Below are 24,716 nucleotides of genomic sequence, written 5' to 3' on the forward strand. Positions count from 1 at the left end.
TCCTTGGATAAATATTTAGACAATACGTACATATTCTGACACCATAGAAGGAACACATGGGTAATACAAAAAACAGTAAATAGTGCTACCAAGCACAACAATGAAACAGTGGATGTATTTAAACACTGAGATAAAAAGTCAACACAACTGTGTTTCAGCCATGAGCGGTTGCATTGATAGCCAGTCTTTAAAGGGCCTTCATCAAGACGGAGTAGTGGACAATAGGAGTTTCCTGTGAGTTCTGTCAAGAAAATGGGACAGACCCAGCGTCCTTCTTCAAAGCCATCCAGAGAATGACCAATCGGTTTATATGGAATCAGAAACGACCAACGGTAGCAGCTTCCCTAATGAAAGCTCTGCCGGCCCCTGGAGGTTTGGGGGAGTCGGACTTCAGGGCTTATTACCTGGCAGCACAGATCCGGGTTATCAGGGATTGGCAAAGAGACGGCAGGGGGAAAGTTTGGAGGCCAATGGATAGAGCGGTGGAGGGAGGGAATCTGGAGGGGATTCTGTGGTTGCTGAGGCCTGATAGACCTATCCAAATGTACTGCAGTATAATAACTGCGACAACGGGTGAGGCATGGGATCAAGCAGTGAAAAGGGCGCACATCACCTCTTTCCCCTCCCCTTACACAACCCTGCACAGCAACCCGCAGTTCACTCCAGCACTTACTAGGGCGTCAGCGTTTAACCCTTGGTTCCATGGGGGTTGCCGGATGATGCGAGATATGTTTCTCGGAGATGAGGTCAAACAATTTGAGCAGAGCAAAAAGGACTTTGGCATAGGGGAGTTGCATACGTTTTCCTACCTCCAGATGCGGCACTGGCTTTCTCACCCGGTGGTCAAGCAGACGGGGTCCCGTTCCCTTACCCCTTTCGAAAAGTATCTAGATTCGGACGAAGGGGAAAGGAGGGTTCTGGCTTCCATCTATAAAAACATTAAACAGGGAGAAGCCCTGTCGACCAGAAACTATATGAAGAAATGGGAGGGGGATACAGGGAAGGAGATAGGGGAGCCGGCATGAGAAAAACTGTGGTCAAAGATCCCCAAACTTAGACGCTCAATTCAAATTAGGGAGATGTGGCTGAAACTGATGCTTCAGTGGCACCTAACTCCGGTCAGCCTAAATAAGATATTCCCCAATATGTCACGGCTATGCTGGAGGGAGTGCGGGGGAGTGGGGTCCTGGGCTCATGTCTGTTGGGAATTTCCAGAAATCGACCAGTTCTGGACCCAGGTCCAGCGGGCAGTCATTCAGGTCCTGGGAATCAGGGTAGGTCAGAATAGAGGCCTGGAGTTACTGGGCCTAAATGAGGTCCAGACAACCCTAGCTATGAAGGCAGACCGTAAACTCTATGTGATGATGATGTCGGCAGCCCTGGTCGTGGCCCGAAAATGGAAATCAAAAGAACCCCCGCAAGAACACGAATAGATTGCCAACATATGGTCGTTAGTAGCTTTGGAATGGATCCCCTACTCTATCCAGGGAGACCATTTGCGGTTTGTTTCAGATTGGTCCAACCTGCTGTCCTACCTAAAAGAGGGGGGCCTGCCGGGCCTGGTGTCCCAAGGCCATGGAACTTCTGGGCATAATTCGTCTGCAGGATGAGTCAGACTTGTGAGAATTGATGCAGGGGTCCTACTGAGTGGCCATTCTAAGGAAGTAGCTCAACAAACTTTTATAGCAGTATGGATTGACTATCATACAAACTTACACTCAGGGGTGCTCGTGGGTCCGGGGTGGGCTACGGGGCGGTGGTTGTGGGGAGGGGTTTGTGTTCATGTAAACTTGTTAAAATGTTAATAAAAACTCATTTGAAAAAAAAAAGAAAACGGGACAGAAGCACGGATCAGGACGATGTGTGTGGTTCCAAAATGACAATAACTTTCTATTGAGTCACAATTAATGTGTAATTAAATAGGGGGTGTCTCCCGCAGGAGAACCAAGGCAAATCTTGCTGTGTCCAGATGGAGCAACGGATGGGAGTTGCAGGACCGGATTGGATTGCTCAATGGACCACAACGACAAAAATTCTTCAGTCACGTCCAATCTACAGGAAGGACCAAATATATTACCTGGGTGGAGGGGACTCTCGGAATGGTTGCAAATCAATGTACGCCAAGATAATCCAAAACACCATTTTACCTTGGTTACGGTGCTCCAAACACCTGGAGTAAGTGTGGAGTAAGTGAAAACATCAAGTAACCTCTCCTGTGCGCTCATGAGTCACACCTATAGAGTAGAGATGCAGAGATGCTTCTATTACAAAAATGTACAGCGAGTGCCTAAATGGGCTTATATAGAGGCGGGTGCTGTGTAAAACGTGCCTATTAAGCTACTGATAGCCTGTTAATGCGAGTGCAGTAGAAATGCATTAGAGTTTGTTACTGGGGACATCTATAATGATGTATACGGTGGATCAAACACGAGTAAACAGCACATGTATACGGCTGATACTGTAAAAACAGGTTTCGAACATGGTGTGCCGATTAAAATAACGCTCGTTTGTTTGTGCGAGTAAAAATATTCCTGTGCGTGCCTGGCATAGCCGTGTTCCCATAGATGTATACGGCGGGCACTCCATTATGGATCTAAATTCAAAGTGAGAAGCTCGTAGCCACAAGTGTTTACCAAATCGTGCATTCAAAGACAGAAATTACTATGAAGAGCAGTTTCTTATCTAACCTGTGCAGTGGATTGTTCCGCAAAACTGGCGGAGCCTCCGGCGTTGCTGTAGCATAGCCATGGATACTGTTCTTTAAGTAACAGTGGTCATTTTGGGTCTGCCTACGTGGTGTGCCACGAGGAGCCCAAATAAGATTATGGTTAACGGGGTAGATAGGTCACCCGACACAATTCAATCAATTTTCTTTTCTCGGGGGGAACAAGTATATAAATTAGGTCCCAATACAACGTGTGAATCCCAGCGGATCAAATACGTAAACGGGGCTAGTGTGGCACAAAAAGGATATGTTGCCCCCCAATGGAGTTTGGATAGGTCCAACGTGCCATTAGTGTGTCCGAAAAAATTATTAGAACAAATTCCAAGTTGCCGAATAACGCTTGACTGTATGGAGCGGTATGGATTGTGGGTAACGGAGAAACACTAGTAACTATCCCATGGGTACAAATTGTTTGAGGTTTAACATGTGTGTACACCGATAATCAATGTGCACATAAACAGTACATTTACAATATCTCCCAAACATGGATCTGACTGATTGATGATACATAGTTGTTGTGAACAATGCAGGTCAAAAGGGTACCAAAACATAAACGTATCCATGTCAATGTGTAACAACTCCAATACATGATGTGTATACACCAAAGTTCAATGTGCATATAAATAGTCCAGTTACAATATATCCAAAACGTTAATTGGACTGGTTGGTGATAGAGAGATGTTGTTGACAATACAGGTCACAGGAGTGCCAAAACATATTAAACAATACAGGTCACAAGATTATCAAAACATACTGTACATGAGTGTCAGTATCAAATGTATAGACCTACATAGGTGTATGAGTACTTGCAGGAACCATACAAGATTGGTCAAAATGTTTTTGATGGAACCACGGTGTCAAATGTGGATACAAACAACTCCAATGAGTGATCCCTCCTCCTGGCAATATATGGAGGTCACCACGACTTTACTACATGCCATGATCGCCGGCCCAGTCTTCACTCGCTCCACTCAAATACTTGTTTGGGAAGCGAAAGAGATTGGGAAAGCCTAAGAGACAACGCAAAGATTGTTCAATGTTGCTTGTACAGTTGTGAAAAAGTGCATATTAAAATGTTGGAAGTCTAAGAATGCACCAAGCTTTGAGGACAGGCCGTGCAAATTAACCTATTTCAATGAATGTGAAGAGAGATCTGTTTTGTTGGTATCCTCGACATGCCGCCCTAAAGAAATTTGGGCTTCATTCAGACTGTACTTGAGCAAGACGAATTCTGAAGCTGATGGTACTGGGTTTCCCGACATTGCTAACCTGTTGAATTAAGAATATGCAATACACCAAAAGTATGTAAATGTGGATAAACATGCTTAAAACATGAGCATTGAATAAATAAAGTTTTAAAAAAAATTACAAAAATTATGACACTTGATCCCTACAGAGCAGAACACGTATGCACCATGGAGACAAGACGTTGCAAAGGCATAGTTTTGTGTTATTTTTATTGTGTATATGTTTAAAATCAAACCTTACACAATTACCTATAAACAAAAAAATACATTCAATCATAAAAGCCATACACAAATCAACATATTCTAACAACCATAAAACCCGACACTGATCAATATAATTATTACTTACATCCCTTTTCCCAACTTAACAAATTGGCTCTATATTTCATAAGGACAGTTTTCAGAATTATTAATAATCTAAATATGTCTTCAAATACAGCAATAGGCAAATACATACAATTTAAAAGCATATAATCATAAAACCCGGGCATCACTCCAATCACTAAAATCACTTAAAAGCTAGCCTCTAATTTAGAGAAAATCCCTTTTAAAAATGCCACTAGGGCAACTATCAAGGAGACCTGAATCCCATCCATAGTCTTGCCAATAGATTAAAAGCAATGACAGTGGAGACTGAAAGCACACACTTGCCCAAAAATAGTGCTGTTCGCTGCATTAAAACAGGACATTAGAGTCTCCACAAAATCCATTTTACATAATATTAGTATGCTTCTCTCTAGAGACCAATCCATGGTCCTGTAACTTCCAGCGTATATAGACAATTCAGTCTAAATTGAATATACTATGAGCAAATATTCACAGACGGGAATTTATTGATGTCATTCCTCATAGTCCTGAAATTCGTATACATGACAGACTGATCCATATATAATTCTAATAGTAGGAGACAGAGGCGTAGAGAGTGTAGGGCCCGAGCATGCAATGCCCACCCAAGCGCTCCATGGGCATTTACAAATGTTAATTTCACCTTGGTGGGCCCAACTACATTAGCTTCAGGCCCCACTTGTGAGACAATCATGGCTACGCCTCTGGTAGGAGATGATGTTCATCCTCTATCCTCTCCCAAGCTCTCAGTTTAGCCTTAATAATTTCTTTAGAGGAACCTACCAGGATACCTGCTTGAGACAGAAGCATTTGCAAGACTTCATAAAATTCATCAAAGAGTTGCTGAGCCCAGACATAAGAACATCCCCCGGTTTAGTATACAGTGAATCTCCCGTCCCCTCAGTAACCTTACACTAAAGCCTTATTTTACGTTTATATACGGACCACCTGGAATGGACACAGAATTCAAGCCTACTAACACTGATTGGAACCAAAGGTGGAAATCCTGTCAACCGACACCGCCCTCAAGATCTTACCCTCACCATTTTCTATTGCCAAAGGCTGTTAACACTAACCCATACAAAACAGCAATATGAGGGCATAAGGAAAAAGCACACAATGTAGCTTTAATAATCTTCATTAGTGAAGTGAAGGCCACCGCCTTACCTTAGACCTTTTCTTTGATCATTTTCCTACGATTCCTCTTGGCGGAAATATAACTCAAGTAGACAAACTGATCCACTTCTTTGATCCTATTTTCATTAATTGCCCACCCGATATTTTTGAATTTTCTGTTCTTATTGAAAATTTGTGATTTTCCAGACTCAATAACTATGTTCTAATTAAGTATTCGATTACATTAGCAAAGACATGGGCTATGTAAAAGATAAGTCGCATCTCATTAAACTGAGGCGCGGTAGTGTCTCCATCACAGAGAAAGTGGGTCATTCCTCTGACTGGTGCTCTGTGGGCCATAGACCCGGCATAGAATACAATGCGCTATTAACTTTGCCAAGGGTCTGCAAAAAGGGTTTAGCTAATTATAATAAAAGACGATTTGAAAACCTACCGTTGAGCTTGGCTCCGGGTTGCACGTTTTTTTGACGGGCTGGTTGATGTTCCTGAAAGGTGATATTTGCTTGTCAGGAAATCTCCAGATTGTGTCCTAAACTGGTGCACCCCCACCTCTCTGAGCCTTTGATCCCTTGGAAGTTGGGGTTGTGGGTGTGCCCTCGATTTGCGATGAGGAGATGCAGGCATCATACCCCAAGGTGAGGTAGGGTGGTGTGGCATCAGACGGACAGGCCGGCGTGACTGCGTCTTTAAGTGGCCGGCTCCGGGACTACATGTTGTGACAAGTTAGAGGACGTACAGTGTCTGTAGGCCCTCCCTTCCCGGCCTCAGCCTCTCCCTGCTCCCACCTCCCAGGTGGCAAGAAGGCTTCCGTAACATTGCCCGCTCACGCACGGGCTGAACAGCTCCCTCAGGCGGTACTGGGGTGAGTGAGGTGTGGGGCTGTGTAGGCTAGGGGGCGGTTGGGCTGGCAGGAGGGGCAGCAATGTGGACAGCACCGGCTGTTTGACTAAATGCCCAGCACTGATTGCATGCTGCGGTCCCGCTCCATGCCGCTAACACTGTAGGCCTCTGATGTGAGTGAAGGGAGGTTTGCAGAGGTTGTGGGTCCAAATGGAAGCTTGTGTGCCACGTTCTTGCGCTTAGCTCCCCTTCCTACTTCATTTAATTTGCATTCCTTCCTTTCCGCAGGGCCACCCAGCGGTTGTGAACAGACCTCTGCCCTAGTTTCCAAGGGCAGAACAACATTAGATCATTTATTTATTTTTACATTTATAGAGCATGCAAAGCCCACAGGCATCTCGGCGCTAAGGCATAAGCAGATGGTTACAAGAACTTTCAAGCTTACATGTTACAAGAATTTTCAAACTTACATGGCAAAGCAATCATGAGGTGATAGGAGTAGTAGCAAAGTCATGTTCCATATGAACCAGGTAAGATTCTAGCAGGGTCAAATGCAGTTCAAGTCAAGCCCATATGTGTACCGGGTTGGGAAGGTTGTCAAAGATGTGGCTTCGGTCTTGAATAGTAGGGTTTTCTGTTTTTTTCTAAATGACCAGAATGATGGTTCATTTCATAGATGCTTGGGGAGAGCGTTCCAGAGTTTGAGTGCAATTACTGGGTCGTTTGCACCTCCCACTTCTGAATCTGGGAGTGATGAGCATGTTAGTGTAGAGGGAGTGAGTAGGTCTAGAGGACTGGGTTTTTCTAATCAGGTTGTTGAGGTAGTCGGGTGCATTTTTTAGATACATTTATGGGCGAGTGTCAATATTTTGAATTTGATTATATCGTGGACTGGGAGCCAGTGGATATCCCTCCTAGTAGCAGAAATGTGTTCCTTGAAGGGGATATTTAACGCTGCTCTGATGACGTTATTTTTGAACGATTTGTAATTTTTTAAATGTTTTTGCTGCTAGTTCTAGTGAATAGAGAATTGCAGTAGTCAATTCTAGTGAGTATCATGGCTCTAGCCAATGTGTTTGAGTTGTCAGATGAGAGGAAGGGTCGGCTTGCTCCAATTTAGCTGTGTAGGCGGCAGAGGAGACTATGGCATTGACCTGTTTATTTAAGGTGAGGGAGGAGTCAATGTAGACTCCGAGTGTGTTAATTTCCTTGGCAACCATGATGGCATTACCATCAATGTTAAAGGATTTGTACTCTTGTGGTAAGTTGTTAAGTTTAGTTTGGTTACCGATTAGGATCAGCTCGGATTTGTCGTTGTTCATGCATAGTTCATTAAGCATCATCCAGGCCTGGAGTGCGAGGTAGATTTTGTTTAGGATTTTTGAGTGCGTCATAACATCCGGTGATGGGAATGAATATTTGAGTATCATCCGCATAATTGGTATACGTGATACCCATTTTGTCTCATTTATCGAATAGTAGCTTGGTGAATGCGTTCTAGAGTGTTGGTGACACACATGATCCTTGTGGGACGCCACAGGACACGGAGACAGGGGAGGCAGCAGAGGTGTCAGAGAAGACACTCATGGTCCAATTGGCGAGAAAGGATTTGATCCATATAATGGTGTCAGGAGTGAAGTGAACGGTAGGTTCCAGATGTTGGCACAGTATATCATGGTTTACCAAGTCAAAAGCTGCTGAGAGGTTGAGTAATAGGAGGATGCAGAGATCCCCTTTGTCTTTGTATTGATCCATTTGTGTTTTTAAGTCCAGTAGGGCTGTTTCTGTACCATGGCCTGGTCTAAAGCCCGATTGTCTTAGTCCCAGAAGGTTATCTTCCAGAAATGTTTGGATCTGCAGGTAGGCTGTGCGGTCCAGGATTTTTAATAGGAATTGCACTGTGGTGATAAGGCGGAAGTTAGTAGGAATGTTAGGGTCTAGTGTGGGTTTTTTGAGCAAGCGTAGAACCCATGCTGTTTTTAAGTCTTCTGGGATGGTGTTGGCGGCGAAAGAGCCGTTAATAAGATTGGTGATAAGTGGTGCTAGTTCAGTTGCACATTCTTTAACCAAGGTAACGGGACACATATCACCCTTGTATTTAGACGATTTAAGGCCTTTGATGATATTGACAGTGTCTGAAGGAGACCGAGGTGTAAAGGCAAATGTAATAGCCTTACAGGATTCCGTTGATGGGATAGTAGTGGGAGGAGGGGGATTGAGATTGCGTATGGATTTTTTAAGTGCTATTTTTTTTGTAGTGAGGAGAATTTGTCTGCTAGGGCATTTTGGATATTAGTACACCATTGTTCGTTTTTAATGGTATGATCTGGGGTGGGTGCTGGCGATTCTAATTCACGTATTGTAAATAATTTGCTAGTGTTAGACTGGGCATTCGATATTCTTTGATTGTAGACTACACTCTTTGCTTTGAGGATTTTATTTTTGAAATAGTTTGCTAGAGTCTGGAATAGTTCTTTATTTATTGGTGTTGGAGATTTTAATCAGTTGTTTTCAGCTGTTCTTTTGGTAGTATGCAGAGTGTGGATTTCTGCAGTGTACCAAGGGTTAACATGAGCAGTAGGTTTGGCTTTTTTATTTTTCAGAGGTGCTACATTGTCGATTGCTGAGCACATTACTTTACTGTATTTACTGACTAAGGTTGATGGGTCATCGTCAGTTGGAGTTGGGTTTAATAATGGTGCTAAGAGGGGGAGCATGTTGTCTCTGTTGATATTTTTCATGCTTCTATATGGAGCTAAGGGAACTAGGGTAGGATGTCTGGCCTTTTTGGTGACCACAGTAGTGGTGAAGACTTTAGTATTGTGGTCAGACCAAGGTGTAGGGGTGTTAGCGAGGATGTTTGTGGTGCAGTTGGTGTCTGCTAACCAATCTAGGATTCGTCCTTTGTTATGTGTAGGTGAGCCGATTCTTTGTGTGAAGCCTTGGGCTTTCATGGAGTTAACGAGGTGGCTGGCATGCGTATCCGCTGGGTCATCCAGGCCCAAATTGAAGTCACCCATGATAATGACTTTGGTGTGAGGTTTCATGTTGTATGCCAGTAGGGATGTAATGTCGTCTTCGAATGTGGATGAAGCGCCTTTAGGCCTATAGATGATATTAATGGTAAGCATGCAGGTGTGTGTGAGGGCAATTTTTAACAAGATCATTTCTCCTGAGGTAAAAGGGGGTTCGGTTGAGATTCTTATGTTTAGGGCTTTCTTGGCTAATAATGCTACTCCACCTTCTTTTGAGGTGGTTCTATCCTTCCTGAATATAGGGGGCCTCATTACGAGTTTGGAGGTAGCCATGCCGCTATTTGCGGCATGGCTGCCTCCAAACTCGGGTCTGGGTTCCCTGAATGGGGACCTACCGGGTCATTCCAACGTTGGAGGACCCGGTATTTCCCCATTCAGGGAAGCCATCCCCATTCGAGACCCCACAGGGGGCTCAAATGCGGATGGCTTTAGCCGCTAAGGGACCAGGGAGTTATTAGCTCCCTGGTCCTTTAGAGGCTCCCGCTAAAGGACCTCGGAAAGCGGCGGTAAGGGGTTAACAGCACCGGCATCCTTACCCGCGCTGTTAACCCCTTACCGCCACACTTGGAATGAGCCCCAGTGTATCCATCCGGGATAGCTAGGGAAAGGTGCGGGCCTGAAGCTGTATGTAGCCATGTTTCGGTGACTGCTAGAAGATCAAGGTTGTTAGACTGGATAACTTCTGCTATTTCCAATGCATGGGCAATGATACATATAGCATTGATCAGTGCACCTTTTAGGTGTATCTCATTGGTGATTGCTGGGACTTTGGTGACTAGGGGGGGTCTCTATTAGGTGTTTAGATGTAGGTGCCGTGTGCTGGTGAAGCGCACTGGTAGGGCAGTCTTTGGCTGGTACTGGGTTGTTGGTGGGAGGGAGGACCAACGCTGAGCTTTCATCACTAAGAGATTTAGGTTTCTCTAAGTTGGGAGAACCTGTTAATGGCCTCCTGATTTGGATGTAGGAGCAGGATAGGCAAAGTCTTCTGCTAAAACCTGTGACGGGCAGGCGGTAGGGGGTTGGTGTGGGTGGGGAGGTATGGGGTGGTTTTTTGGTAGAGGGGTTAACCAGTAGTGGGTGTGTTGAGATGTTTGGGTAATTGAATGCTGTCCTTGCGGATAGGCAGAGTGTTCTAGTCGGTCTATCAGGTGCATAGGTAGTTAAAGTGTGACTATTGGCATGCAAATGTGGCCTTATCAAGTCCTTGGTGCAGGAGCTGTTATTGGGAAGGGTGGGGATGTCAGGGAAAGGGGCCCTTGAGTTGGGGGAAGGGCGTAGGACAGGGGATGGGGTGATGGCAGTCACACCGTAGACAGGTTGGTCCAGTTCCTATAAATGTAGGCACTTGCTGTGCATGGCGAGTTCTTTCTGATAGAATTATCCATTGTAAGAGGGGTGTGAGGTTATTTCTCGTGATAGTGGCTCAGAGGGAGTGGCAGTGGTAGTGTTGCTATTAGTACTAATAGTGGGAGGCCTAAGAGGATTTTCATAGCAGTACTGGTGGCGCATGTAGGCTATAGTGGCGTTCTGGCCAGTATAAGGGGCCACTAGGGTTAAGGGCAATACAGGTGTAATAATCAGCAGTTTCAGAGCATTTCAGTCAGTACACTAATACAAGCTAGGTCCTACTTAGAATCCGAGCAGTTTGTAGCAGAAAGGGAATAATCAACAGATCAACAACAATTGTCTTCTCCTGGCTAGTTTCAGATTAATACAGACATTGCTAAACATCAGGTATACAAAGCTAAGTTCAAAATAAAGCAGACAAGAAGCTCAGCAAGTTTCATAGGTTACACATGCAGTATGAGGGTACATCGCAATGCTGCACAGTGCATTAATTCAATACAATTCTTGCATTTAGCAGAGATCAGGAAGAGCGTGCCGTGATAATCAGCATAGGGGCAGCCGAATATGTGAACGGTATGTATTTAGTGGTATTTAGTATTATCTCAAGTGTTATGACATTGCCCATTGAACACAGGCCAAGATTTGAAATATGTAAAAGATTTTGTTTGAGAGTGTAACCCAGACACCAACCCCTGCAGTTGCTTCTCACTGCGCTTCATATGAAGTTACATACAAGAATTTTCGCAGAAGCTGCTGCTCTTCCCTGTCGGGATACTCATGTCACATGTGCAGCAGTGCTGATGCCTTGGCATTAACGGGATGTTTGTCTTTTTTGTCAAAAGGCTGTCGTCGCCCCATCGGTTGAAAAGGAGGGCAACTGTCAACCAGATACAAGAATTAGTGGGGGGCTGTGGGGGAGTCGGACATGGCTACAGAGCCATGAGAGAGGATGTGATTCTGCGGTGCTCCTGCTGATCCGGATAAGAAGATATGATTGCAATCGGCTACGACACGTAATTTTTGAGCTATAGATGCATGAAGGAATGGGGAACAACATTGTGATGCTGAAAATGCATCGGAGGGACAGGTCCTCTGTAACCTTTACTGCTTTTATCGTGTGTTCTGTCGTGTTTTCCACGCAGGAGTTCATGTGTGACTCCTGGCAGTGCAGCTCTCTCTTTTGGTTTGGTGCACAGACCCATGGGATACCCTTACGGCACCCATGGGTGGGGGTACAACCCTGTGCCCCTAGTGTATCTTTTTGGGCACCAGCGTGTGGCCCACAGAGCAGGGTCTGGGCTGGTGACAGCTCCATGATGAATCTGACAGGTGCGCAGAGTATCCTCCATTTTGGGATGCCCAGGCCCTCTCATTTAGAATCAGTAGATTCCTGATGGAAACAAGATGGCCCCCCTGGCCTCTTGCCTTCTGTCGCCTGTTACCTTGGTTTTCCCGAAGTCCCGGGAAGCCCCGACTCTGTCCCTTCCCCCTGACTGGCTTTTGGGTGGAAGTTCTATATATGGTAGTGTGGGGAAGTCCCAACCATACTGACTGGAGCCTTCCCAATGACCGTATGTTGTGTGTACGCCTTATGAGTAATTGGTTGCCTGAGTGTGACCCAGCAAAACAAATGGGATATCACCAGTATATCAGGGGGCCTCTCACTGCTAGAAATCGCTCAGAAGCCGGAGTTGAAACCGACATTGAAACTCAAGCTTATGTAGGGTACTGATAGACACTTGCGTTATGCCACTTTATCTGAATGTATATTATGTATTATTAGAGATGTATCACAATTGTAAATAATTATAGTAACATTGTATATAACTGACCGCCTCGCTTTATAGCAATGCCTCAACCTCTTGTTCAGATATGCTCCCTACTAAGTCTGTACATACCTTTCTCCTTATCACTGTAAATTATGTAACATTGTAATTCTATGTAACTTTGTAATTCGTTGCAACACTGTAATCCTATGTAACATTGTAAGCTTTGCATATTCTCCTCACTGCGCCCGGTTACCCTTGGGTCTGGCGTGCATTACAAATAAACAAACAAACAAACAAACAAGCTTAACCTTGAAGCACTGCTGGAAGAGAAGTATTGCTGTTGCTCTACTTCGATGATCTGAAAGCTGCTGTGTCTTCAAGAACTGATCCAGAGAGGACCTGGTTAGGCGCCCTCTTCTTGAGCTACAAGGGACCATCGTGCACTGCTAACCTTTGCCGAAGCGCCCTGGAAGTCAGCCAGCCATCCACCGTCGTCGACCAGGGTTCGCAGGTTTGCTAGAACTGCTGGTGGCCCGTCGAAGTTGCCCAGAAGCGGGGACTGCTTGATGCTGTGCCGTCGACGACTGGAGCTGCAACGCTCCTTTGCCTAAGACATTTGATTCCCGTTTGCGCTCGTTCGCACCGCCGATTGCCTTATCCTGCTGGAAAAGGCCAGGCCGTCGATGCGCCGAAGAGCATCCGCCAGTGAGTTTCCCGCCACCCAAAGACCATAGACACGCCGGACAACTCGACGCCCTTGCTGGGCCACAGTTCTTCACAAACTCTTTGCAGTCCTGAACTACCGACATCGAGGGGCCCCGCACGCCTCATCCTTACAGGACGTCTTCGAATCGTCATCGACGAGCACCGTCAGGACCAAAGCTGCTGCCTCGTTGCCAAGTTCACTTTCTTCGAGGCCCATCCACGATCCGTGGCTCCTACTTTGAAGGGAGTCACTTTAAGAAGGATCCAACAACGCCTCCTCGAGGAACTCTGATATTCCAGGTACATTGGGGTGGTCGAAACACTTTAGAAGGAAATTAGCCTCATTGAACAATATATGGACTAGGATTGTGGTATATCTTTATCTTACAGGTTGCCCAGGTGGGGTGGGATCTCCACACAGAACTGTGTCTAGTGGTAGGGGCCAGTATTCTGCCAATTGTTCTAACCAACTGCTTTCCCCCTAGGTCTATTGTTGGTTACCTTTATTAATTGATTTGTGTGACATTCGACCAGAGTACAGTTGATGGACTTTAATGAAATCTGATAATAATTGTGGTACCACTTAGAACTGTATATATTTGCCATTGTAGATTAACTGAGCACAACGTTATTGTGATATTGTATATATCCTTGAACCTTAATTATTAATTATATAAAGACTGTGTTTTCACTAATACAGTGTGCAGACATTCCTTTGTGGGTGCTTGGGGACTACACTGAACCCGTGCGCTTTCAGCAAACCTTCCATCCACTGTCTGTCTGGACTCTCTTCCCAAAGGCCTTGCTGGCCAGCTCTAGAGCCTCACTGCATTCTGTTTTTCATGTTACCATGATCCTATCTACCAGGGCTGCCATACCTTCCTGGGTCCCAACTGCAGCGTTCATCTGTGTGGTCCCTGTTCTCACTCAGTGCGTGCGGGTTGCAAGGGTCCAGTAGTTTATCATCCAAACTTTCGTTCCGTACTTCTCTGTCTCATGCGGTCATCACTTTCATCCAGTGGGCTTGCCCTGTGTTGTGCACTTTCGGTGCCTCCAATGTGCTTGGGAATACGTTGCACTCCAGTTGCTAGTCAGTTTCACATTTCGGAAGGCCCGGTCTGTGCTTTCTCGAGCCAGCTACAGTATCCCTTCTCAAATATCAATTTAACTATATGGACCTTATTTGAGGGGTTCTGCCACATAGCCATATGCGGGCACTGATTATGTGCATTTCTGAATGGGATACCTCCGATCACTTCCGTCTTGCACTGTTGTTCAGTTTCACAAGCCGTGCCAGTGCGCTGGCGGTCATGTGTATGGTCCTGCACTCGTTATCTCTGCTCTCGTGGTTCGCTGAAATTATCGGGCACTATATGTTATTCCTGCGTGTTACTTCTTGCTGGTCTCTAAGTGTCGGGAGCTCCAGTGCTAGGGCTTGCCACGCCGGGCCGTCTGCGTATTCTTCTCCCCTTAGTTCCATCCGCCAGCCGTATTATGGTCACTGCAGGTGCTCCTGCGCTTGTCGGTGCTCTGCGGACCAGTCAATCTGTTCTACAGATTGTTGGGCTCCCGGAAGGTGAAGAAGGACCAAACCTGACATAATTCATTGAAAACTTGCTATTGCAAGAAATAGGCGCCTAGTCACTCACCCATGGGTTTACAGTTGAAAGGGCGCATAGGTTCCTGACAAGGAAACCGCCGCCTAGAGCCCCGCCCCAGCCAATAATTGCCAAGATACTAAACTACAAGGACAGGGAGAGAATCCTAGAACACTTTCGGAAAGGGTGAACGATTTGTCGAGCATCGGCGACCATCACAGCATACCCTGATTATACTTTCCTGGTACAAAAACGAAGGATGAACTATGTGGCAGTCAGGAGGAGGTTATGCGTGGCTAATCTTAAATACACGTTGTATCCAGCGAAAATGAAGATCCTACATAAAGACTGTACAGTCTTTTCTGAGACTCCTGAAGATGTGAATAAGTGGAGGGACACGATGAACATGCAGACGGAGAAACAAGACCAGGCAGCAGGCGGGAGTGATAAGCAAATCGATGTTGTTTAAAGAATGTATACTTGAGCCGCCCAGTACCATTGTGGAATGATCCGACATTGACACTTAAGGCGGAAGGTTGGAAGAAAATCTCAGTTAGCTAAATGCAGGAATCACTGGGGCCACTCTGACCCAAGCGGCGCCAATAATCACACTATCACCCACAATAGTTTAGAGAAGTTAGGATACTATTAGTTCACTGCTGCACTCCAAATGCTGCCATCTCTGCCGGGATAGGAGCGAGATGCAGGGATGCCGGACCTTCAGATTTGGAGCTGGGCAATGGTTGGGAACTGTTGTGGAGGGGTGTGGGAGGGGAGTTGGGGTAGTTAGAGGGAAGTTGGCCTACAGATACGCACAGGGAAGGGAGGGTGGAACTTATATGGGAGGGATGAGAGCGAAAACTATTAAAGAGAATGGGTGAACTCAAAATAGCAACGTGGAATGTTAGAGGTCTGAATAGCTAAATTAAATGGAACCGTGTTATGACATATTTGAGACGCCAGAGAATAGATATAGCTCTCCTGCAGGAAACCCATCTGACTAAAGATAGACAAGATACATTGGCACAGAAGTGGGTGTGTGTAAAAATGGGCTCCACATACTCTATGTATGCTAGAGGGGGATGGCAGTTCTGATGTCTATGAGGCTCACAATGTCGTAGTGTATCAGGTCCACGATGCTGGTGATGGTAACCCGGTCCAGTCGTTACAGGGTGTGTATCTGCTCAGGGGTTAGGTTAAATGGACTGGCTCTGATCCTGGGGATTGGTGGGTGCCTCTGTGGTATGATTAGGTGCCGTGGTGGTGCTTGCTGTGCCTGTCTTGCCCTCCTCCTCCTCCTGCGTCTCCTTTGTGCTGCCTGTTGTTGTTGCAGCTGCGCTGCAATGAGGTCCTCCAGGCCATGTAATGCTGCCAGTATTGGAACCATCTTGGTGTGGGAAGGGGTGTGGTGTGCTCCTTTTGAGCTGCCACAGTCTCCATTGCCTCCACCTGTGCTGATTGTGTCCACCTGTGGCAGGTGGGAACACTGCTCCGTTCTCTTAACGGGTGGTTCGCGATGCCGGTATTAGCACCATGGAGGTAAGGGGTTTGGGGGGGTTTACCATGCCGCTATTGGCATGTCCACTAGCCTTGTGATGCTGTGCTAATAGCGTAATTTACGGGATGGAGGGTCGCGCGCACGCGTCCTGCCCGCTATTAGTGGCACTGTACTTAGCGGTGCCGCTAATAGCGGTGAGCCGGGTCGTAATACGCATGGGGATTTAACGTTACCGTTATTCTGTTACCGGTAACGTTAAATCCATAACGCCTACCGTGTAATGAGGCCCTTAGAGTTGAATCACTTAAAGATACAGGGTTCTCTGAACACGTAAGAGAAGAGGTGAAAGAATATTTTGAATATAACACAGGCAGCGTAAACTCTGCGGGTACATTGTGGGAGGACTTCAAGGTAGTAGTGAGAGGAGCGGCTATAGCAAAATCGAAAGGGATGCAGCATGTCATACTGCGGGATTTGCAAAAAGCGGAGTAGAAACTAGAAATCATAATGCCGACAGGAAACAGGTCCCTAGAAGAGGCCCAAGAGGTATCCCGCCTACAACAGGAATGTAGGGCGCACTGGGATAGGTTAGGCAAATTAAGCTACAAGAAATATGTTGACAGATCATATGCAGAGGGGGACAAGCCGGGACGATTGCAAGCCTGGCTGTATAAGAGCGAGACTAAATGGAAGACAATTAGAGCCGTGAAGGGACAGGACAGAGAGTTGCGGGAGACCCAAGAGGAGGTGAACAAGTGTTTTTATGATTATTATAAACACCTGTATAAAGATATCTTGGATAGTGATGTGCCAGAGATACAGGAAGCATTGACCGAGATCTGTCTCCCCAAACTAAATCCGAAGGAGAGAGACAGCCTAGAGATAGAACTAGAGAAAATAATAAAAGAATTACCGACCAGTAAAGTCTCAGGAGCAGATGGGCTCCCCAGAGAATTTTATATTGAATACAAGACAGAAATACTCGCCCCGCTACTAGCAATGTTAAACGAGGCGCTGGACACGGGCAGACTGCCTAGGTGCCTAAGAGAGTCAATAATTGCCCCCATTCTTAAACCAAAGAAGCTAGATACGGACTGTGGGTCGTACAGGCCTCTTTCGCTGCTGAACCAAGATGGGAAGATTCTCACGGCTGTCATGGCGCATAGATTTAAACTGATCATAGCCAAGCTTATACATCCAGACCAGACAGGATATGTTCCAAACAGAAATATTACCAATAACCTGAGATGATTGCACCACATAATAGATTACACCCACGGAGAAACACAGGAAGTTGCAGTAGCGTCGCTGGACGCAGTAAAGGCGGTGCTGAAAATGTTTGTTTTTGGGCCCACATACATTAAATGGGTGCGGTTGATGTACAACGAACCGGTAGCAAGGGTCAAAACGGGCACAATTATCTCTAACAGTGGCAGCTGAGTAAGGGCATGAGGCAGGGATGTCCGTGGTCCCTGATACTTTTCATCCTGGTGTTGGAGCCACTAGCGGTCTATTTAAGGGAAGAATATGGGGAGGCGGGAATCATCACTTTGGGAGGGAGGCATTTGATCTCAATATATGCGGATGACATTCTCCTGTACTTGCAGTGCACTGAAATGAATTTGCAGTACATGCTGGAGGTGATGGAACGGTATGCTGCATTGTCAGGTATAACTATTAACCCACAGAAGTCGAGTCTGTTCCCTTTGGGAGGGTATGCAGGGAAGCCCATACACACACTGCCGGCGTTACCAAATAAGTGGGAAACAGATACATTTCGGTACCTAGGGGTGGACATCTACCACGACCCTAAAAGGGAACACATACAGAACACAGTGAGAGCAGTTAGTAAAATAGAAAATTGCATGTCTTTCTGGGCTAGATTGCTGCTGTCCATGATGGGACGAGCAGCATTACTGAAGATGGTGGTGCTACTAAGACTCAAACTATTTTGCAAACATACCGTTTGCGATACCGCAGGTGTTTTTCAGGAAACTGCACAGTAAATGTAGGAGCTTCTTGCGGCATAATTCGAGGTGTAGAGTGGCATTTTGGAAGCACCAGAATCCATACGAACAAGGAGGAATAAAAGTGCCCAATTTTGAAGTATACTTTGTAGCGAGCCAGCTGCAATTTGTGGCCAAACAGCTGTCAGATGGACAAACGCACGAATCAAGGTTATTACAAGAATAAAGTACTTTGTTCTTTCTGAATTAAGTGATATGGTTAACCGACCCACGTGCAACCCGCTCGCACTTGCTTCTTCATCTGGTGTGCGTGATGTGGCGCCGAGCCTGCCATCTGTTGGAGAATACCACATCGTACTCCACGCAGATCCTGCTTGTTGCGCTGGAAGAGGTAGACGAACAATTGAGGCTAAATGTGAGGAAGTATTGGGAACCTAGAGGAGTGGCGACGGTGGGAGATGTGCTTAAGGAGGGGTTGCCCAAGGATTATGAGGAATTGATTAGTGAAAGAGGGGTACACCAGGGACAACATCTCACATATTCCCGCCTCTTGAGGAGTCTTGGACGCAGATGGCCTGAGACCGAGCTGTCCTTACAATTAGACGAGACTATAGAGACATTTTATAATGTGTCCGAAGGAGAACACAAAGTCTCACGGATATATGAGTTAATGATGTCCAAGATAGGAAGGGAATTAGGACAGAAGAGGCAGAAGTAGGAAGTAGACTTACAAGAGCCGATGTCGGATAGTTTGTGGAGTAGAGTCATGGTGTATCACAAAAAGGTGTTGAGGAATGCGCACCTACAACAAATACAGTTATATGTGAGCCATAGGGCATATCTGACCCGAGCAAAATAGCCAACTTTATCTAGATAGCAACACAATCATGCCCGAAGTGCGGGAAGATAAACGCAGATCTGGTGCATATGTTCTGGGCATGCATAGAGATTGGCAGATTCTGGGAAGAAGAAGCCCACACATTAGCAAGGGTAGATATCACCGTGGATATTAGTTCCCCCATGGCTGGTCTACTAGGGTGCTTTCCAAGGCCCAATAGGGCTAGACATGTGAGCAAACTCAGGGGCTTGGCATATATACTGCCGAAACGCAGAATAGCGATGGAATGGAAAGCACAGGTGAGGCCAGCAGTGCAGATGTGGTGGAGGGACCTGTTAAAATGGGTAAATGCTGAGACTGTAGTGGGGGCAGGAAGCGATAGGATGAAACACAGAACAAGAAGGGGGGTGAATGCTTGGAGACAATTGATAGCAGATCTGGCCACCTTGGATCAGGGGGTCAAAGGAGTGGAGGAAACTCATATACATGAGGATACTGAGCCCAGGGGGGGTCGATACAAAATAAGAAACGAGAAGGAATATAGGTGCGACGTAGGACAAGGAAGGGTGGGGGGATGGCGTAAGCAGACAGACTCATTTGTGTGAAATGCTTTATCAATGATTGTACAAGTCTGAAAGTTGCCATGGTTATGTTAAAAAATAATAAAAATTGTTTAAAAAAAAGAATTAGTCGCACTGACACAATGGTATTGCATGTCTCCTTCCCATTTACAGCAATTTCCTTTCCCATCAATGGATTGTGGAGTAGTCAGTTCCTCACTGCAATTTACATGGAGTTCCTATCTGCCACCCCCAAGTCAAAAAGGAAGACCTTCCTGAAATCATTCTGGAGTCATACGGTGACTCCATCCTAGAGTAACTCATGGCTAGTTCAGGGAGATCATCAGAAATCATCCTGAAGTATGACCCAGTGACAACATTAGGATGGGTTTGAAATTGTGAACGATTATTGCAGACAACTTCAGCAGGAGTTATTTCATGTTGCTTCCAAACTATTTAGGAAAAGGCTTTTGTTTCCTTGTGTGTAAGAAGGGTGGTATTACTATAGGGTAAGTCTAGTTAGACTTCTGGATAGTGTACTGGAAAACCTCAAGTGAATTTGCAGCCGTTACTTTCCATCTTTGTCTTCTTTGCTGGAGCACTCAAATGTCATTAACTAAGGTTCACTGATTTAGTATACAAAACTACAAATCCAGCCCACAATGTCACGCATTAACCTGTAAACTCCTTCATTTCAGTTCCCACCCCTAGCTAACATGGCATCACACCCAATAAACTCCCACAATTACAAATCACTGCACTAAAACACTGCACTAAAATACACACTTTCAGTGACTTAAACAGAATCCATTAAATGTCTACTTGCATAACAGACTACCAATCATGTCACCCAATATTGCTATGAGCAGCTAGCAATTAGTTTGACCATTCACCACACCCAAGAAAACACTAGCTGACCGCCAACAGAAATCCATAGCACAAAAACATGTACCATTTACAAGTTGGCACCAACCTACAAATTCACCAGATCAACTATATAGTTCTACACACTTGCATCTTCAGTTTCACAGAGCAGCGTGTGAGCTACAATTATGTTGTCGATGAGTAACTGGAGCTGACGTAGCAACCAAACTCAGTTGTGGGGATGTTCCAATTCAATAGTTTTATTTTTTTAAGACTGTAATCTGAATGATTGCGCAGGTGTGTGGGAATGTGCAGGTGTTACTTCTCTGTCCAAACAGGCATGACCGTCATCCTGTAAGCTGAGTTGAGCCTGTCAAATTAGATCTGTCCGACAAAACATTTGTAGCAGACTGTTACTTTATAGTCCACTATTTTGAAGTTATTGTGCAGCTACATCTTTGGGAACTGCAACATTACACGGAGGCATCTGCCGATTTAATGCTGTGTCTTTCGATTGTCCATCTGAAGTAAGAGGCGGGTTCTGAGGAGGAATGAAGACCACTAGCCATCCCTGCCAAAAGACTGCCAGCTTTTGTGAACAGCCATTAATACGTTTTGGAATAGTCAGTTTTCACCCATCAGCTTTTTCAATATAATTCTCTTGTTTTTTTCACTGCATCTTCTTGTAGTTCACTCCAGATTCCACCAATAGCTGCTTTTCCTCCTCTACCTTTCTTTTTAAATCCTCAATTAGTCCCTCTGCGTTTTCATTATTTCGTCAAATGTTTTCTGTGTCTTAATACTGTTTCTTGGCTGCGGGTATGAAAAAGGCAAGTTGAAACTTCATAATGTGACTACCAATACAACAAACATTTTGCTTGAGCTGTACACTGGGGTAAGTGACTCCCCTTAAGCGCGATCCTATCCGTCCCCTTGGATTTTTGCTTATTTTTGCTCTCCTTGGCGCTTTCCCTCCCTCCCCATGCAGCTACCCACAACTCAGTCTAGCTGCACACATACTCGTACCTGGACTACGGTCCCCGAGGGCGTTCAACCCATAGCGCTTTGCCAATAACATAAGAGAAATCAGTAGACCATCTATACTTTAGAGAGTTACTCTAGAGGAAAGAGATGCTGTAAAAGAGTGGTGGGAATTGTGCAGAATTCATCTGTAAGTGTGAAAAAAGGGAATGCCTCTGCGTAGAGACGTCAGATGTACCCTCCTTCCCCAACATCAAATAGAAGAACAAAAATAAATACATTGCTTACCTGACTAGAAAAAGCACGGCTGCCTTGAAATCCTTTTCTTCACATATTTCTCTTCTACTTTCATCAACACCCTCTACCAGCCATTTACAATTAACTTCACCAGGAATTGTGAAAGTCTCAAATTCCCCATCCTTTCCAATACACAGAGAATTGTCGGCATCAAAGAAAAGCACATTAAAGAGTGCCATGATTTGAGTTATTGCCTAAAAGAAGAAACAAAAAGTAAATTTAGTATGCTCCAAGTATTTGTGAACCAGGTCTGTACCCAAAACCATTAAATTATAGTGGGCTTGCTATGGATGTTCCTGCCTGATGCAGTGAAGCGTTCCTTGGTGCTTGGTAACTTCCTCTCACCCATTGTGGCTTTAACTAGTTGCATGTGCTCCCTAATAAAATTAGAGGAGGGTGTTCTGGAGAGGCAATACGTTCTTAACTACAGAACAATTGTACCTAAAATGCTGCAGTCATTTTGTGTGTGTCCTTCTAAAGACAATCACCTGTTTCAGTTTCTTAAATGTAAATATCAACCATAGAGAGTCCCAGCTTGCAGACAACATGTACAGGAAATGATAGGGACCAGAAATAGGAGGGTATGCAGAGACAGAACCCATGACCAAAGTGATCTTTACTGGGGGAACAAAAAGTAAATATTACACCTTAGCAGGAAGGCCTTTACTAATACGAGCCAGGCACTATCCTCCAGAAGGGTCAGAAGTCTCCCTCCCGCCCCCATAAGCATCGCTACTGTGCCATAAATTATGCACTACAGCTGAACTAGTGCAGCGCTCACAGCAGTGTAAACATCCTGCAAAAAAGTAAACCAAGTCATGGGTAAATTTTGCAGAGGCATGGTTTCTCACACATGCACCACGGCCTGATACATGTAGATAACTTATTACTTAGAGAGTCGGGTGCACCTTTCTGAGGAAGGCATTGCCCTATTTTTGTGGAACATTGTGGGGGCATTAAAGCAGCAAAAGCGTTAAAGCCTGAGAGGGGGAGTCAGAGCATTTATCCCCTACTTGGCGACGGTTTGAAAGCGATCAGCCTGATCCATAGAACAGGCATTGTGTGGAACTGGGAAGGAGTTGCCCCACCCACGAAACGGGGGCCTCTGTATGTTGAAAAGCTAGGGTGCCTTAAGGCAGTGGCCTAACTGGGGGGTCCGAAGGATGCCCAGTGGTGGGGGCTTCAAGAATTATGGGGACTGTTTTTAATAGGAAATATAAGCATTTGTGCTGGGGGTGGGCAGAAACTATGTTACTCAAAGGGGCGGGCTCAGCATAAAAAGGCTTGAAGACCACTGCATTAAAGGAATAAAGTGACCTCCCACTTTCAAATAGCAAAGCAATTAACAGCACTCCTTTCAGGCCCAGGTCAGAAAACTCCTGCTACTGCACCAGTCCTTCGATAAACAAGGCTGCTGAAAAGCAAGAAACGAGAATTAACTGGTCCCATCATTAGAGACAAAAAAAACAACCATCAACATAAAAAGCATTCACCCCAGATCTTCATAAACAATGATCAAAAAAAGATATTTTCAAAATTAGTGACAGGGATCACTAGCGCTAGCAAGCATTCAATAAAGTTTACCGGCAAACTGTTGTGGTCAAGTGGTTGGAAAAAACAAGCCACATTGAAGGGGCAATAAAATCCCTCCAGTAACCTCATCAACCTATATAGAGAATGTGACATAATCATAACTAGAACATGCAGTAATCCTGAGTCCCTGAAACTTAAATTTGTATATATTAAATCATGTAGCGTTTTCCCCAAACAAACTAAACATAGAGGGAGTAGAGTACGAGTCATGGGGGGAATTAGAACACTGTCCCCGGCGCATAAAGGCTGGCACAACTAGCCCTACTGTGAACCGAAAAGGCAATGGAAAACGGGGGTAAACAAGCCCTCTATTCTTTAAAATAATTGTTGTAAAAAGCTCTGCCTCACGGGTATAGCATCTGTTAATTCCAGCAGTGAAGAAAGAATATTCAAAAGCATTACATTACAAAATTACAGTCTTTGAATGCCAGACAGTTCGCTTTTCAGGGGGGGGGCAGCTTTACAGAACCTCTTTAGGGTTGCTTTGACCTTGAACTTAACACCAGAATACCTGTCCTGAACACTTTTCACATTACACAAATCTCAAACTGATGCATACTGTAAACAATCTTCCCCAGCTTGGTCAATTAATGGATGCCACTTGTTTTTTAGTTGGCTGGTGTTCAATGGCTTAAGTGAAAGCAATGATCAGGTTGAAAGCATTGTTAAGAGAAAAAAATTGATGGGGGGCATCTGTCCACTGTTGGTTAGAGAAGCCTTTATCTCTCGCTTCTTTTTTTTTTTTTTAAATCATCTCTTTATTGATTTTACAACATGAAAAAAAGAACATTTCCCAACCCTTCCCCCCTCCCTCCCTCCTCCCCCTGGGGCACATATTCCCTCCTTTCCTGGGCTGCTTCCGCTTGTGCGAAGGCCAAGAAAGGCCAAAGTCTCTCCCCAGTCCTTTGCAAATTTCTGTACCTCTCCACTCATGGCATATGTTGCCTATTCCAGGGCCACTATGTCCCATATTTTCCGTAGCCAGTCTTGAAATGCCGGTATGTTCGCACTCTTCCACCTCTCTGCAATTAATGCCACTGTTGCCAGAGTTAAAACCACCCTTGTTTTTTCTCTGTTGCTGGGTTCCCCCACTGCCCCCCAAGCCCCTGTCCCTTAGGCCCACTAATATCTGTTCCGGTGGTCTACTCCCGCCTCTTCCGAATGCCTGGTCTTGCGCCTGCTGCACTTCCTCCCAAAAGGAGATTATTTTTTGTGGCACCTCCACCATATGTGTTCTGCAGTCCCTCGTTCTCGCACTCTCTCCAACACTCCCCTGATACATCCGAGTAGATTCTGTGTAGGCGCGCCGGCGTGTAATGCCACCCGTATAGTATTTTATACCAGGCTTCCGGTAGCTGGGAGGCCTTAGC

The 24,716-nt window shown here is 45.3% G+C and overlaps 1 long non-coding RNA gene across 1 annotated transcript in view; it reads right to left on the bottom strand.

The window, feature by feature from the left end:
- Positions 1 to 4,165: 4,165 nt before the first annotated feature.
- LOC138526885 (uncharacterized) overlaps positions 4,166 to 24,716 on the bottom strand; it is a 40,200-nt gene continuing 19,649 nt past the window's right edge. Inside the window, exons 2-3 of the long non-coding RNA XR_011283764.1 lie at positions 21,745 to 21,947; positions 4,166 to 21,288 (exon numbers count right to left, since the gene is read on the bottom strand). This is a non-coding gene — a long non-coding RNA (uncharacterized lncRNA). The remainder of the gene's footprint in view (positions 21,289 to 21,744; positions 21,948 to 24,716) is intronic.

This window comes from Ambystoma mexicanum, chromosome 14 (assembly GCF_040938575.1).
Source record: "Ambystoma mexicanum isolate Mex_15411 chromosome 14, UKY_AmexF1_1, whole genome shotgun sequence".
NCBI lineage: Eukaryota > Metazoa > Chordata > Amphibia > Caudata > Ambystomatidae > Ambystoma > Ambystoma mexicanum.